This window comes from Cryptomeria japonica, chromosome 6 (assembly GCF_030272615.1).
Source record: "Cryptomeria japonica chromosome 6, Sugi_1.0, whole genome shotgun sequence".
Taxonomy (NCBI): domain Eukaryota; kingdom Viridiplantae; phylum Streptophyta; class Pinopsida; order Cupressales; family Cupressaceae; genus Cryptomeria; species Cryptomeria japonica.
Window position 1 is genome coordinate 580,296,841 of NC_081410.1, and position 14,484 is coordinate 580,311,324.

Here is a 14,484-nt window from a genome sequence, read left to right on the forward strand (position 1 = left end):
ATATCAACCATGGGAAAGAACAAGTGAGGAATGATGGAACAAGGAGAGGCTGAAAAGGAAACACAAAGGCAGCGTATGAAAAAAATGTGTGACATAAGAACAATGGGAGAAGAAGGTATGTCATCCTCAACATCTCAATTTGATTTACCAAATGAACATAATGCAATTGAAGAAGAGACATTTGATTTACCATATGAACCTAATGCAATTGAAGAAGAGACATTTGATTTACCATATGAACCTAATGCAATTGAAGAAGATACCACATTGAACAATTAATTAAATGATGAACATACACCTTTTCTATTTGATGAATTGAATGTACATAATGCACTGATGTTAACACCTCCTAGAATCATTCGCAGGAAACCAAAGTATCTAATTGAAATTGATGAGAATATATTGAAGCCAATGCCCGATAAAATGAATGAACGAAATTGTAGGAGAATGGTTAAAAGAATATGGAAAAACTATTTTGAAAACTTAAATCAAACCGCAAGATGTCAATTAATTGTTCAAATGATTAAAAATTTGAATTTTAGAGAAACAATGAAAATTCTAGGCCTAAGATCATCTGAAAGTAACAATGAAAGAACTATTGTGAGAAATCTATTTGATGCATATCAAGCTATTGGTTCAAAATCACATACTAAAGATTCTAATGCTACTTGACGTGTCATTACATCAACCATAATGAGCAAGAAAATAAAAAATATTGTTTGATAAGAAAAACAAGTAAGTCATTAAACATTAGTAGAACAACATTAAGTAAAGCATTAAAGAGGTGGGAAAAAATAGAGGAACCTAACAATAATTCTCTTTGGGCATTCTTGGGTAGACTACCACACAAAGACAAGGTTATTGTTGATGCACTAAGAACATTAATTGAAATTTTTTGGCATGACAACACAAGAGTTTCGCCCAACCAAAGAGATGTTGTTAGAAGGCGAATTGGGTCTACAAATCATGAGCCACATGCCAAACACTATTTGGATATGACTCAAACTAAATTTTATGAAAGATTCCTTCAAAAGTTTCCTCAAATAACAATTTCTCAAAGATTTTTTGAAATGACAAAACCTTTTTATATTAAGATTAATCATGTACGCACCACATGTTGTTGTAGGATGAGTATTGAATTTTCTATGCACTATGATATTTTTTGTCATATTTGTTCTACTTTGCACACTAACAATGTTTTATAGGAATGTAATATACAAGCACCTCCTAAGTCGGTAAGAGAATATATTTCAAGTGTGCTATGTAATAGACATGATGGTTGGATTTATTATAAGATGCCTTGTTTGGAAGGTTCTTGTGCTATATGTGGTGGTTTGCAACGTTTACCAAGATGTGTACATTTGGAGAGCACACATGAAATTGGTATGAAACTAGTTTCTTTTGGAAAATACAAGATAGTCACATATGGAGTTAAAGATGGAAAAGATTTGAAGAGATGTGAGCTAGTGAAAACTGAAATATGTGTAGCTGAATTTATGAAAACATTTCAAGAGAAACTAGTTTATGAGTACATAATGCATACACATAGAGCTCAATGGTTAGATGAGCAATTCAAGTTATGTAAGGACACATTTCCTCTTGGCACCATTGTCTCTATCATTGATTTCGCTGAAAATTATGTTGTACAGTTGCAGGATCGAGTGACATGCACTCATTTATGAGTTCAAATTAAAGTTCACTAGTAATTTATATGAGACAGATGGTATGTTTTTTCTCTTCATGCATGCATTGTTTGTGGGAAGAATGTGAATCACAAGAGTGGGTTGACAAATGGTCTTGTAGACCGTTGGTTCCCATTAATTCATATTAAATTCCCAAAGCACTATAATTGAGTCAGATGAAGACATCAATGGATTTTGACTATGTATCTGGCCTAGTGGATTCAGGTGATTTTTTGAGTTAATTTTTTTACAAGTATTCTTTTTGATTCATTTTGTTGTACATCATACTTTATTTTTGGTATTAATTAACACTATAAAATGCAAGTCATGTGTATGCAGTTTTTGCAGAAGAGAACAATGAAGAAGGAATAGATTACTATTTGTGTCGTTGTGTTGAGCCAAAAATAAAATTGACAACCACAATCATTGATGGAGAGGGTATTGAGTACCCAATAGGGTTTGTTGTCGTGATAGGAACATGGCTTTGGAGATACCCTATCAAGAATTTTGATGTTTGGTTAGAGTCGATCCTGAAGGCTTACTTGATTGATTCTACAGTTTAGAGTAGAATGATTTTGAGAATTTTGTATAAATCATCAAAGAATTGTTCTATATTCATTTTTTGTATATATAAATGCCCATGAGCTGATTTTTACATGTTTAGGGGCATAATTTTGTATATTTAAATGGCAATGAGCTGATTTGTACATATGTACATGCCAAATTTTGTATATTAAAATGGCGATAAGCTGAATCACACATATTGTAATGCCAAATTTTGTATAAAAGCCCATGAGATGATTTTTATATTAAAATGGCGATGAGTTGAATTGCACATATTGTAATGCCAAATTTTGTATAAAATCCCATGAGATGATTTGTAAGATATTTTTTTGTATAATCAAATAGTCAAGAGTTGATTTGACCATATTTAGAGGCAATTTTTTTAATAATATGTGACTATTTTGTGTGTCAATGTTTTGTGACTATGTCTTGAGTATATGTGATGTGTCCTTGGTCAATCATGAGAAATATTAATTCTTGTATAATCATGGAGAATTATTTGTGTCATTATCAGGTCATAGGGGTCATACATTGAGACTAGATACAATTTGAGCAAAAAATGTCATTGTTATCAAAAAATTTGTCAAAAAAGTTGTCAAGTAACTTCTACACTGCATCGGTAGGGTATGAATCTTGACATTTCGGGGCTTTGGGATGCACAAGAGGGCCATGCCTAGCATAAAACTGCCCAACCAGATGTGCTCGTGACGTCGATTTGTGCACACGACGAACCAAATCAATTCTAGCCAATCTTGCAACTTTGCATTGCATGCAACTAACGATTTTTGTAGCAAGCGAAAAAATGCTACCAATTGAAAATGGCTTTGAGTCATCAAAAACTGAGATAGGCCATTGTAGAGGAGCCTCATGCAACCCCATGGGTTCAAACGGATTGACCATATGTGTCATGGATTTCAAGAAGCAGTCTGTCAAATTTTGACAATTTTTTGGACTTAGGGCACTTGAGAGATCACCCTAGTAAGGTATGACTCTCAACGTTCTGGCACTTTGGGATGCATGAGAGGGGAATGCCTAGCGTAAACCTACCCACCTAGATGCACTTGCGATGTCGGTTTATGCACATGATGAACTGAATCAATTCTAGCCAATCTTGCAACTTTGCATTGCATGTAACTGACAGTTTTTGCAGGAGGTGAAAAACGCTACCAATTGAAAATGGCTCCGAATCATCAAAAAATGAGAAAGGTCATTATAGAAGAGAATCATGCAACCCCACGAGTTCAAACAAACTGACCATATGTTTCCTGTATTTTAAGAAAAAGTCCGTCAAATTTTGACAATTTTTTGGATTCATGGCACTTGAGAGATCGCCTCGACATGGTATGACTCTCAATGTTCTGGTGCTTTGGGATGCATGACAGGGGCATGCCTAGCATAAACCTTCCCACCTAGACGTGCTCATGACGTCATTTTGTGCACATGACAAACCGAATCAATTCTAGCCAATCTTGCAAATTTGCATTGCATACAACTGATGATTTTTGTAGCTGGTAAAAAAATGCTACCAATTGAAAATGGCTTAGATTCATAAAAAACAAAGATATTCCATTGTAGAGGAGCCTCATGCAACCCCATGGATTTAAACAGATCGACCATATGTGTCTTGGATTTCAAGAAACTGTCTGTCAAATTTTGATAATTTTTTGGACTCATGGCACTTGAGAGATTGCCCTAGTACGGTATGACTCTCGACGTTCTGACGCTTTGGGATGCACAAAAAGGGCATGCCTAGCATAAACCTACCCACCTGGATGTGCTCATCATGTCGGTTTGTGCACATGACAAACCAAATCAATTCTAGCCAATGTTGCAACTTTGCATTGCATGCAATTGACGGTTTTTGTAGTAGGCGAAAAAATGGTACCAGTTGAAAATGGCTCGGAGTCGTCAAAAACCAAGATAGGCCATTATAGAGGAGCCTCAGGCAACCCCAAAGGTTCAAATAGATCAACCATATGTGTCCTAGATTTCAAGAAATAGTCTATCAAATTTTGATAATATTTTGGACTCAGGGCACTTGAGAGATCACCTTGGTACGATATGACTCTCAACATTCCAGTGCTTTGGGATGCATGATAGGGGCATGCCTAGCATAAACCTGCCCACCTAGACGCGCTCGTGACCTTGTTTTGTGCACACGATGAACTGAATTAATTTCTAGCCAATCTTGCAACTTTGCATTGCATGCAACTGATGGGTTTTACAGCAGGCGAAAAAATGCTACCAATTAAAAATGGCTCCAAATCCTCAAAAATTGAGATAGGCCATTGTAGAGGAGCCTCACACAACCCCATGAGTTCAAACGGATCGACCATATGTGTCTTGGATTTCAAGAAACAGTCCATCAAATTTTGAAATTTTTTTGGACTGAGGGCACTTGAGAGATTGCCCCGGTACGGTATGACTCTCAACGTTCTGGTGCTTTGGGATGCATGATAGTGGAATGCCTACCATAAATCTACCCACCCAGATGCACTCGTGATGTCAGTTTGTGCACATGACGAATCGAATCAATTCTAGTCAATCTTGCAACTTTGCATTACATGCAACTGATGGTTTTTGTAGCAGGCAAAAAAATGCAACCAATTGAAAATGGCTCCAAGTTGTCAAAAACTAAGATAGGCCTTGTAGAGGAGCCTCACGCGACCCCATGGGTTCAAATGGATCGACCATATGTGTCCTGGATTTCAAGAAATAGTCCGTCAAATTTTGACAATTTTTTGGACTCAGGGCACTTGAGAGATTGCCTCGGTACGGTATGACTCTTGATGTTCTGGCACTTTGGGATGCACGACAAGGGCATGCCTAGCATAAACCTACCCACCCAGATGCACTCATGATGTCAGTTTGTGCACACAATGAATTGAATCAATTCTAGCCAATCTTGCAACTTTGCATTGCATGCAACTGATGGTTTCTACAGTAGGCAAAAAAATGCTACTAATTGAAAATGGCTCCGAGTCATCAAAAACTGAGATAGGCCATTGTAGAGGAGCCTCATGTGACTCCACAAAGTTCAAACGGGTCGACCATACTTGTCCTAGATTTCAAGAAACAGTCTGTCAAATTTTGATAATTTTTTGGACTCAGGGCACTTGAGAGATCACACCGGTGTGGTATGACTCTTGACGTTTTGGCGCTTTGGGATGCACGACAAGGGCATGCCTAGTATAAAATTGCCCACCCAGACACGCTCACAACATCGGTTTGTGCACATGACGAACAAAATTTGACCATTGCGAACGTGAGGGTGCTCTTGCACCAAATACATATTGTTGTTTATATTCATATTGTTTATTTTTGTTGTTTATATTCATATTGTTGATTACATATGCAGATATTCATTTAAATTTATAAAAGGCCAGCCACCAAAATCAACGAATACACAATAATGAACTAAATGCAAGGAGTTTTGTAGGATTAATTAAACATTTTAGAAATTTTATCAAATCATATTCCACGATTGCAATGTTTTATATCATAAATTTTTGTTCTTTATATTCATATTGTTGATTACATAGGCAAATAATCAATTAAATTCTAAAAAAGGACAACCATAAAATACAACGAATACAAAATAATGAACTTAGGACACATTTATTGGATCAAATATCGATATTTATATATGTGATGCTAAAAATGTGGTATATAGAAGGCATATACATATAATGAGACAATAAAATGTAATTGAAAAGCTTAATTAAAAACTAGATTAGAAATGCAAATCATAAGTCTTCCTTGAAATGTCTCATTTTCCTCTATTCTTGAGGACCTTGAAGGTGTTGGATTGATGGGCTCTTAGCGGAGCAATGACCTCCAAAATGGCAACTTAAGAGTTGAGTAGCTATTTGATCATTATTGACTATGGAGATGGTATGAAATGCATGATTTAAGAAACTAGATTAACATGCTATGATTAATCAAAAATGCTAATTACTAGATAATTGAAATGAAAATTGCCTATAGTAATTATGCTAAAGCTATGAATGCAAGGGACCCTTATTGCTCCAAAATGAGGGATATTTATAAGAATTCCAAGGCCAAAGCTGAGGTGGCAACTTTCGATGGTCCAGATCTGATCTGAAGATATCAAGGGCCAAGATTGAGGAAGTTGGAGAAGAGGTTGGAGGAAGGGACGCTTGTCATCTCTGTGGTGACAAGTGTCAAGGAGCCTTTCTCATGAGAGGGTAAGTGTCCATGGGAGGAGACATGTGGCAAAACTACCATGTGTCTCAAGGAGGGAATATCCACACCATGGGAGGTTAGGATAAGGAGGTTAGAATGTGCAAGATAGGGTAGGGTTAGTTAGATCTAGGATTAGGTGGAATGGGATAGGTTAGGGGATGGTTAGGTTAGGTGGTTAAAAGTTAGGATCCATGTGCTCATTTGAATTTATAAATTCAAATAATTGGGAAATGATAATTAATCTCAACAAACTTGAGTTTGTTAATCTTAATTAGGGATTAGAAGAATTGATTTATATGGGGGGGACATTAATTAATTTAGAATTAATTAATCAAAGGGGGATATGAAATGAAATATATAAATAAATCATGTAGATTTATTTACTAGTAGAGGAATAGAGAAATTAATTAAATTGCTTGTGAATTCAATTAATTGGGAAGGGGAATTAATCAAATAACTATGTATTTAATTAACTATCTTCAGACCATTTTTAAGTGTATACATTTTGCCCCTCTTTGAAGTGATGTGTGACGACGCGTTGGTTCAAAGAAAACTCAATTGATGATGTTGCTGAAATTGATTTCAATAGGATGCAGATTCGATCATGATTTGACTTTGAGATGATAAATCTCGATATGATGTAGATTCAATCTTTGAGATGATAAATCTCAATATGATGCCCCAGATGTTGATTGATAGATATTGATACAAGGATGCCCTCTCAGGAGATGAATTAGATAATTTTTTAATCTTTTTGAATTTTTCGCGATTTTTTTATTTTTTTGAAATTTTTGAAATTTTTAGATTTTTAATGTTTTCTGATTTTTAGAGTCAATCTGATTCATTTCTCGATAAGAAATTTGAAAGCATTGCCCTGCTAGGTTGATTAGTTGATTAAATGATTAAAAATTAGTGGAATAAAAATCCCACTTAAATGCCCCATTGTGAGTTTAAAAAGGTGAATTCCTTTTACCACTCCTCCTTTGTGCACTTTAGTTGTTTGAGAAAAATTGATCTGGAGGAAGGAATGGTGATCCTGTACCACCAGCATAGGTTCGAACAAGTTCGACGATACGAGCATCCTCCAACATATGGTCCACCAATATGTACTTCGAGAGAACCCAGTTTTGTTAAATTTTAGTTGATTTTTGAAAAATTTAGCTATTTGCATAAAAAGTCATTTTTTAGCATTTTTGCCAAATGGGTTTTTCGATTTACGAAATGGGTTCGTAGGATTTTTTTTTTTAAAATTTCAATTCCCATCCCCCCAAAAAAATTTATTATGCATGCATTTTTCAAAAAAATACATCAATTTTTTAATTTTTTTTTTAATACCGCCCTTTTTTTTCGTTTTTTGCATTTTTGGTGGGGGGAGCGATGGAGATTTGGCGGCGATAGCCATCGGCGCCCTAGGCGCACCGTTGGCACTACCACGGGGGGTAGGGCCGACTCTTTTTTTTATTTAGTGATTTTGATTTTTTTTGCTTTTTTTGCAGTTTTTTGAATTTTCGATTTTGGATTTTTTAGCGATGAGGTTTTGATTTTTGCTGATTTTTCGATTTTGCATTTTTTTGATTATTTGATTTTTTGATGTTTTTGGCGATTTTTTGATTTTGCGTTTTTTCGATTATTTGATTTTTTGATTTTTTTAGCGATTTTTTGATTTTGTGTTTTTCCAATTATTTGATTTGAGTGATTTTGAGAAAATGATTTTTTTTGTCGATTTGTGTCATTTTTCGAATTGATTTGATAAAGAGGTTGGATTTGTTGTCAATTTGATTTGATTTTTGATTTTGATAGGGTAAGATTTGATTAGCTATCTAATTGATAAAATTACACACTCTTGATTGATAAATTTGATGATCAGTTCTGATTATCTCTATGTACGCGCGAGATGAGATAGGATTGATAATGACCTCATGATAGATGAGTGTCATTGATAGGGGCCCAATGAGATTTGATAAAAATATCAATTGAGCAAGATAGACCAATAGATAGATTAATTTGATAGATAGATGAATCAAGAAATTTATATGATGAGATGATTTGATTGCAGGAGCAGTTTACTATTCTCCAGTCTCGGGAGCGCTTCTCGAAGACATGGATGTTGATACCCCGCCTTAGCTAGGCAGAGCGAGACCACATTGGCAGGTGTGGTTTATCTTCCCTTTTGACATACCCTGGCCTTTGATAAACTGGACATTATTGACAACCTTAGCAGAGCGTTGGCATAGTGAGCACAACACTTTTCATTTGCCAACGGGTGAGATGATGGTGACACCCGAGGATGTCTACTAGATATTGCACATCCCTGTGATGGGCGACCTAGTGTATTACAATCTTAGCGAGTGAGGTGGGACAGATGCACTTTGTTGAGTGTTTGAGGATGATGAGATAGGTGGATACGACATTGTGGCAGGAGATGCTAGAGCTAGGATATGCCAACTTTACCTATTGTGCTTGCCGGATTTATTGGAGGTTTCCTTTGTCTTGATCACAGGTTAAAGGGATTATCTGTTGGATGGGGCCGTCTTCTTGAGAAGATTGTGACAAAGGGGACCCAATTTACATGGGGGTCGTGTATGCTAGTGTACTTGTATCATGACCTGCATAGAGTTGTGTACCAAAGATCGGTTGCGTTATCAGCAAGGGTGACTGTGCTTCAGATATGGGCCTGGGAGCACCTACCTATCATATGACCATTGGCTGACAGAGAGAGACCTGTAGGTAGGCCTTATGCTGATGGGTACCCAGGTATCATTGTCTAGTGAAAGCTAGGCAAATTAGAGTACTGACGATGGACCTTGGATGATTAGGATATTGTGATATGGAGACCATACAGGGGTTGTAAGGTTTGGCCTAAGGATGCAGTGGAGATGTCGTATGTATTCATGATGCAATATCTGATTGGATCGACACCCTATGTCATCAAGTGATTCCCTTGTATGAGGGTGTTGAGATAGTATGGTAGGATACAGGGGATACCCCAAGGTACAACTCATTATGCTCACTGGAGATTGGATGTGGCTACTTGGGGGCTTTCTATTTCATATGACTAGGCATGTGCAGAGTATCGATCATTAGGGCCTCTAGATTGGGATTATCTTCCAGGTGTGATGGATAGCGGGATGACACATGAGTATGTCATGAATTATACTGTACACAATTTTCTGAGGCTGACACGTCCAGATGAGCCTGAGCCAGTCTTAGATGAGGATGATGAGAGGCTATGACGTAGAGCTCCTAGACAATAGAGGGATGGTGGGGGGGGGAGGAGGTGGAGGTAGAGATGATAGTAGAGATGGAGATGGATATGGAGGAGATGCAGGAGATCATGGTGTTGGAGACGATGATGGAGGGGATGATGATGGGGGAGATGGTTGAGCAGTGGCCATTGTAGTGGCAAGCACACTAGGAGCTAGCAGTTCTAGATCTGCTAGAGATGTATATATAGATTGGATGGCCCAGGTGGTTAGACATAGAAGATCAGGTCCAGGGGATCAGGAGCATCAGGTTCTACAGCAGGAGGTTCCCCCAGTTGAGCAGATACCTATGATAGTATCATTGGCTGAGAAGCCACATGCAGAGGCACCTCGATGGATCCTCATGAGGATGTCATCTCATCAGCAACAGGCTCAGATTACGGACTTATAGGCTCAAGTTCGGTAGCTAGAGAGTCAACTAGTAGAGAGGAACTCTGAGATGGCCCAACTAGAGACTCAGATGGCTTCTCTCATAGTCGAGAGAGATGTAGCTACAGATAAGTGTCGTAAGGATGAGGCATAGGTACACTTGTCAAGAGAGTCTATTTCAAGGAAGACTTCCCTGAAGATGATGTGCCAGGGGATCCGAGAGGCTGAGTATTACAGGACCTTATAGTTTACTATTGTTCCTGTTGATCAGAGGGCTCCAGGATTTTCACAGCTAAGCAGGAGATCGGGACAGAGCCAGACTGAGAGTCGAGGAGTGACAGAGCCACTTCAGAGAGCTCCCCTAGGTGAGGACTCAGGTATAGGGGTACCAGCTGGTGTTACTATACTTGCCACATCAGGACAGAGTTTCGCTCTACATCCTAGTGGTCACACTGATATGGGACATTGATCCATTCATGTACACACCTTTTGTGATGAGATATTGATGATTTCCGTGATGTATATTTGTGATGTATCATATATTTTGTGATATCATTGTACCTTGGACATTGATATTGTTTTGATGATATGATATGCAGTCGATCCTATTCACTCTACATGACCTATGAGATGATAGATGCATTCTATTTGACATATGATTATGTCGTGTAGTTGTTTTCATGATGTATGCTTGATGTATGCTTTAATTTCTATATGCTTATGCATTCTAGATGATGGATACATGATGATGCAGTATTTACATGATGTATGTTAATATGAGATGGATGCAATGCAATGCAATGGTGCTACTTTTTATGATTTGAGATTAGATGAATGCCATGCAATGATCTAACTAAATGAATGAATGATTTGATGCTTTATATGAATGATGCCTTAGTATGCAATGGTTACATGAGATGAACTAACTTATCATGTAGGATGAATGAACTGATTTTTTTTGCTATTGTCTAATGTACTCAATCACGTAATAAGAGAGATAACACCATGTTAGTCTTTGGCCTTGGAAAAGATGAGCATTGTGATCCCATGCAAAATGAAATGCAAATCTACTTTAAAATGCAAATGCAAAAATGAAATGAAATGCAATGATCGGACCAGTCATGGATTCATTGCTTTATTTCATCATTGAGCCTTTAAAATGTGGGAAGTGAGTGCAAACATCAATGGTATAATTGAACCATGATGACCTGAGCACTACTTTCTTGGGTTTTGATATTGCAAGCTAGCACACGCATCGAGGTATATTTGAACCAAGATGACTTGAGTGTTGCTTGCGTAAAATAGACAGTATTAACCATTTCTATATGCAAGTCTAAAATGTCTTCCATGATACTCCGATGATCATGTCCTGAGACAACTTTGCACATATTAATGATTAATTTACAGATAGTAGACAAGAAAAATATCATGTTCCTTCCTTGTTCCTCTAGTCAAAGACATCCTGGAGTTACTTAGAAATCATGATAGCGAAAATCAAAATAAAATAGTTGAACCATTATTGCCAAAGTGTTAAAATCATGAGTCAAGATATATCATCCATTGATATGTGTTTTGTCATATTTAGATTGATATGTGATAGTTAATGGTTGACAATGTGATCTTATGTTCAATGTTGGATGTGTCTCAATTTTTTGCTTAACAAGAATTGTCTAACTGTTGTTCTACCTATTTGATTAAGCTCAAAGCGATCAAAACTTTTTGCCCTCAGCTAGGTTCAGGATTTTGCCCCCAGCCTAGAAAAACAAACCTTTACTATGATATATACAATGATCCAAACCATGATGAGAAATCACCTGGGATGTCTACATGTGTACAAAGGCTTTATGATGGATATGAACAACGCTGAAGGTAAAGAATGCAAGCGGAAGCATGCATGAACCAATAGATGGAAAAGCTAGCTGACAGATAGAGTCGGTTTGCCAGGTTTTCACCATATATTTTTATTGCACTTTTTCTCATATTTGATTTTTTAAAATTTATTTTTCACTGTTTTTTGTATTTTCTACTTTTTCACTGTTTTTGAATTCTTTTCTTTTTCACTATTTTTGGTTTTTTCTGCTTTTTCACTATTTTTGGATTTTCTGTTTTTTCACTATTTTTGGATTTTTCTGCTTTTTCACTAATTTTTATTTTCTGCCTTTTCACTGTTTTTTGATTTTTTTCTTTTTCAGACATAAAACGTCTTCAGATGCATGCTATTGATGGGTTCCTCGAGCTGATCCCCATCTTGTGTTGATAGCTGATATGCTCCTGACCTAAATACTATTGTGACCAAAAATAGATCTAACCAGTTTGATTCAAATTTTCGTTTCTTTTCTCGATCTGTCTGGTTTTATGGATTTTCCTTTAGTACTAGTTCCCCAACTTGAAAAATTCATGGTTTGACCTTGTGATTATAACTTCGGCACATTCTTTGCTAATATATCTTTAAATGATCAAAGGCATTTTGTCTTCGTTCATGGATCAATTCTAACTCTTGCAGTCTAGATACTCGTTGTTCTTCATATGGAATAAGACCTTTTAATGATACTCGTAGAGAAGGTATCTCTACTTCTATTAGCAGTATTGCTTCTGATCCATAAACAAGAGAGAAAGGTGTGGCACCTATTGGTGTGCGAATACTAGTATGGTAGGCCCATAGAGAAGGGTTTAATTGAATATGCCAATCTCTTCCAACATCATTCACTATCTTTTTGAGGATTTTCAAAATAGTTTTGTTTGATGCTTTTGCTTGCCCATTCCCTTGCAGATAGTAGGGTGTGGAAAATCTGTGTTGGATCCTAAATTTCTCACATAGTTCTTGTACATCCTGTTTCTTGAACGGTCGCCCATTATCAGTGATAATGGTCATGGGTATTCCGTAACGACAGATGATGTAGTTCAAGATAAATGTAGCAATTTGTTTTCCTGTGATATTTGTGAGAGGTACTGCCTCAATCCATTTTGTGAAATATTATGTAGCTACAAGGATGAATTTGTGACCATTAGATGAAGAAGGATTAATTTTTCCTACAAGATCAAGACCCCATTGGCAGAAACGCCAAGATGTTGCCCAAGCATGAAGTTCTTGTGCTAGTGCATGAATCAAATTCCCATGGATCTGACATTGTTTGCATGTTCTAGCTATCTGAAAAGAATCTCGTTCCATAGTTGGCCAATAATAGCCCAAGAGTATGAGTTTTTTTCGAAAGGGTAAGACCACTTGAATGAGTGCCACAAATGTAATTATGGACTTCATTTAAGGCCTTCTAAAATTATTCTTGTTCGAGACATCTTAAAAGAATACCATTCAGACCTCGTTTAAATAGGGTATTCGCAACAAGAGTAAAATGGGAGGATTGGTAAATAAAGTTCCTCTTTTGGTTCTTTGATAAATCGGGAGGTAGGGTGTTATCTTTCAGGTATGTGTAAGTTTGGCCATAGCAGGAGGAATCATGCCCAACAAGGTGAAAGATAGTTTGGGAATCAGGACAGTTATGAGTGGGGTAAAACAACTCTTCCACCAAGAATTCATAAGGCTCTTGATTTTCATGTGGTTGAAGTAGAGAAGCAAGTGTTGCCATGGCATCTACTGCTTTGTTGTCATTCCTTGGAATCTGTTGAAAAGTTATTTCGACAAAGTATTTCTTGATATCATCAACCATCTTCTTATAAGGCATTATCTTTTCGCCCTTTGTTTGATAATCATCATTGATTTGATTGATGATGAGCTGAGAGCCTCCAAAGACTTGAAGTTGTGTAATGTTCCATTCTATATCCATTTTGATACCTGTAACCAAAGCTTCATATTCTACTGTGTTGTTGTTGCATGAGAAGCTTAATTTGTATTCCTTTGGAATTGTACAACCTTGTGATTTGATGAATAGAATGCCTGCTCCTGATCCATGTTGTGTTCCATTATTGATGCCTTCTAGTGGACTGATATTCGAGTGATGTATTATAATATTTGGATCCAACCCTAGAATGTTTGCATATGACCATCTTTTGATTTCCCTCCTTTTGAAGAGTTCCAAATATTTTTCCCTTGCTAGTTCTGATAGAGAAGTTGCTGGATATAGATCAGTTGTGCCAATGTTAACTTCCTCTGTCAGTTTTATTAGGATAGATGACCTCTCTTGAGAAAATTTAGGTAAGGTGTCAAATCTCCCATCTTTTGGCACCTCGAGGAGGTTTTGACTATCAAATGTGTCCTTTATTTTTACTTTTTGTCGGTCTAATGTTGCCAATAAATGGTTTTCAGCATTAGACCTGATATTGTTTTCTTTATTTTCATTTTTGCGACTAGGAGATTTTGGCACTCACTTGACTCAAAGATATGTTAGCGAAATCCCTGGTGGAAGTTGTTGTGGGTTCTATTGCATTAAGATATAAGGATATGG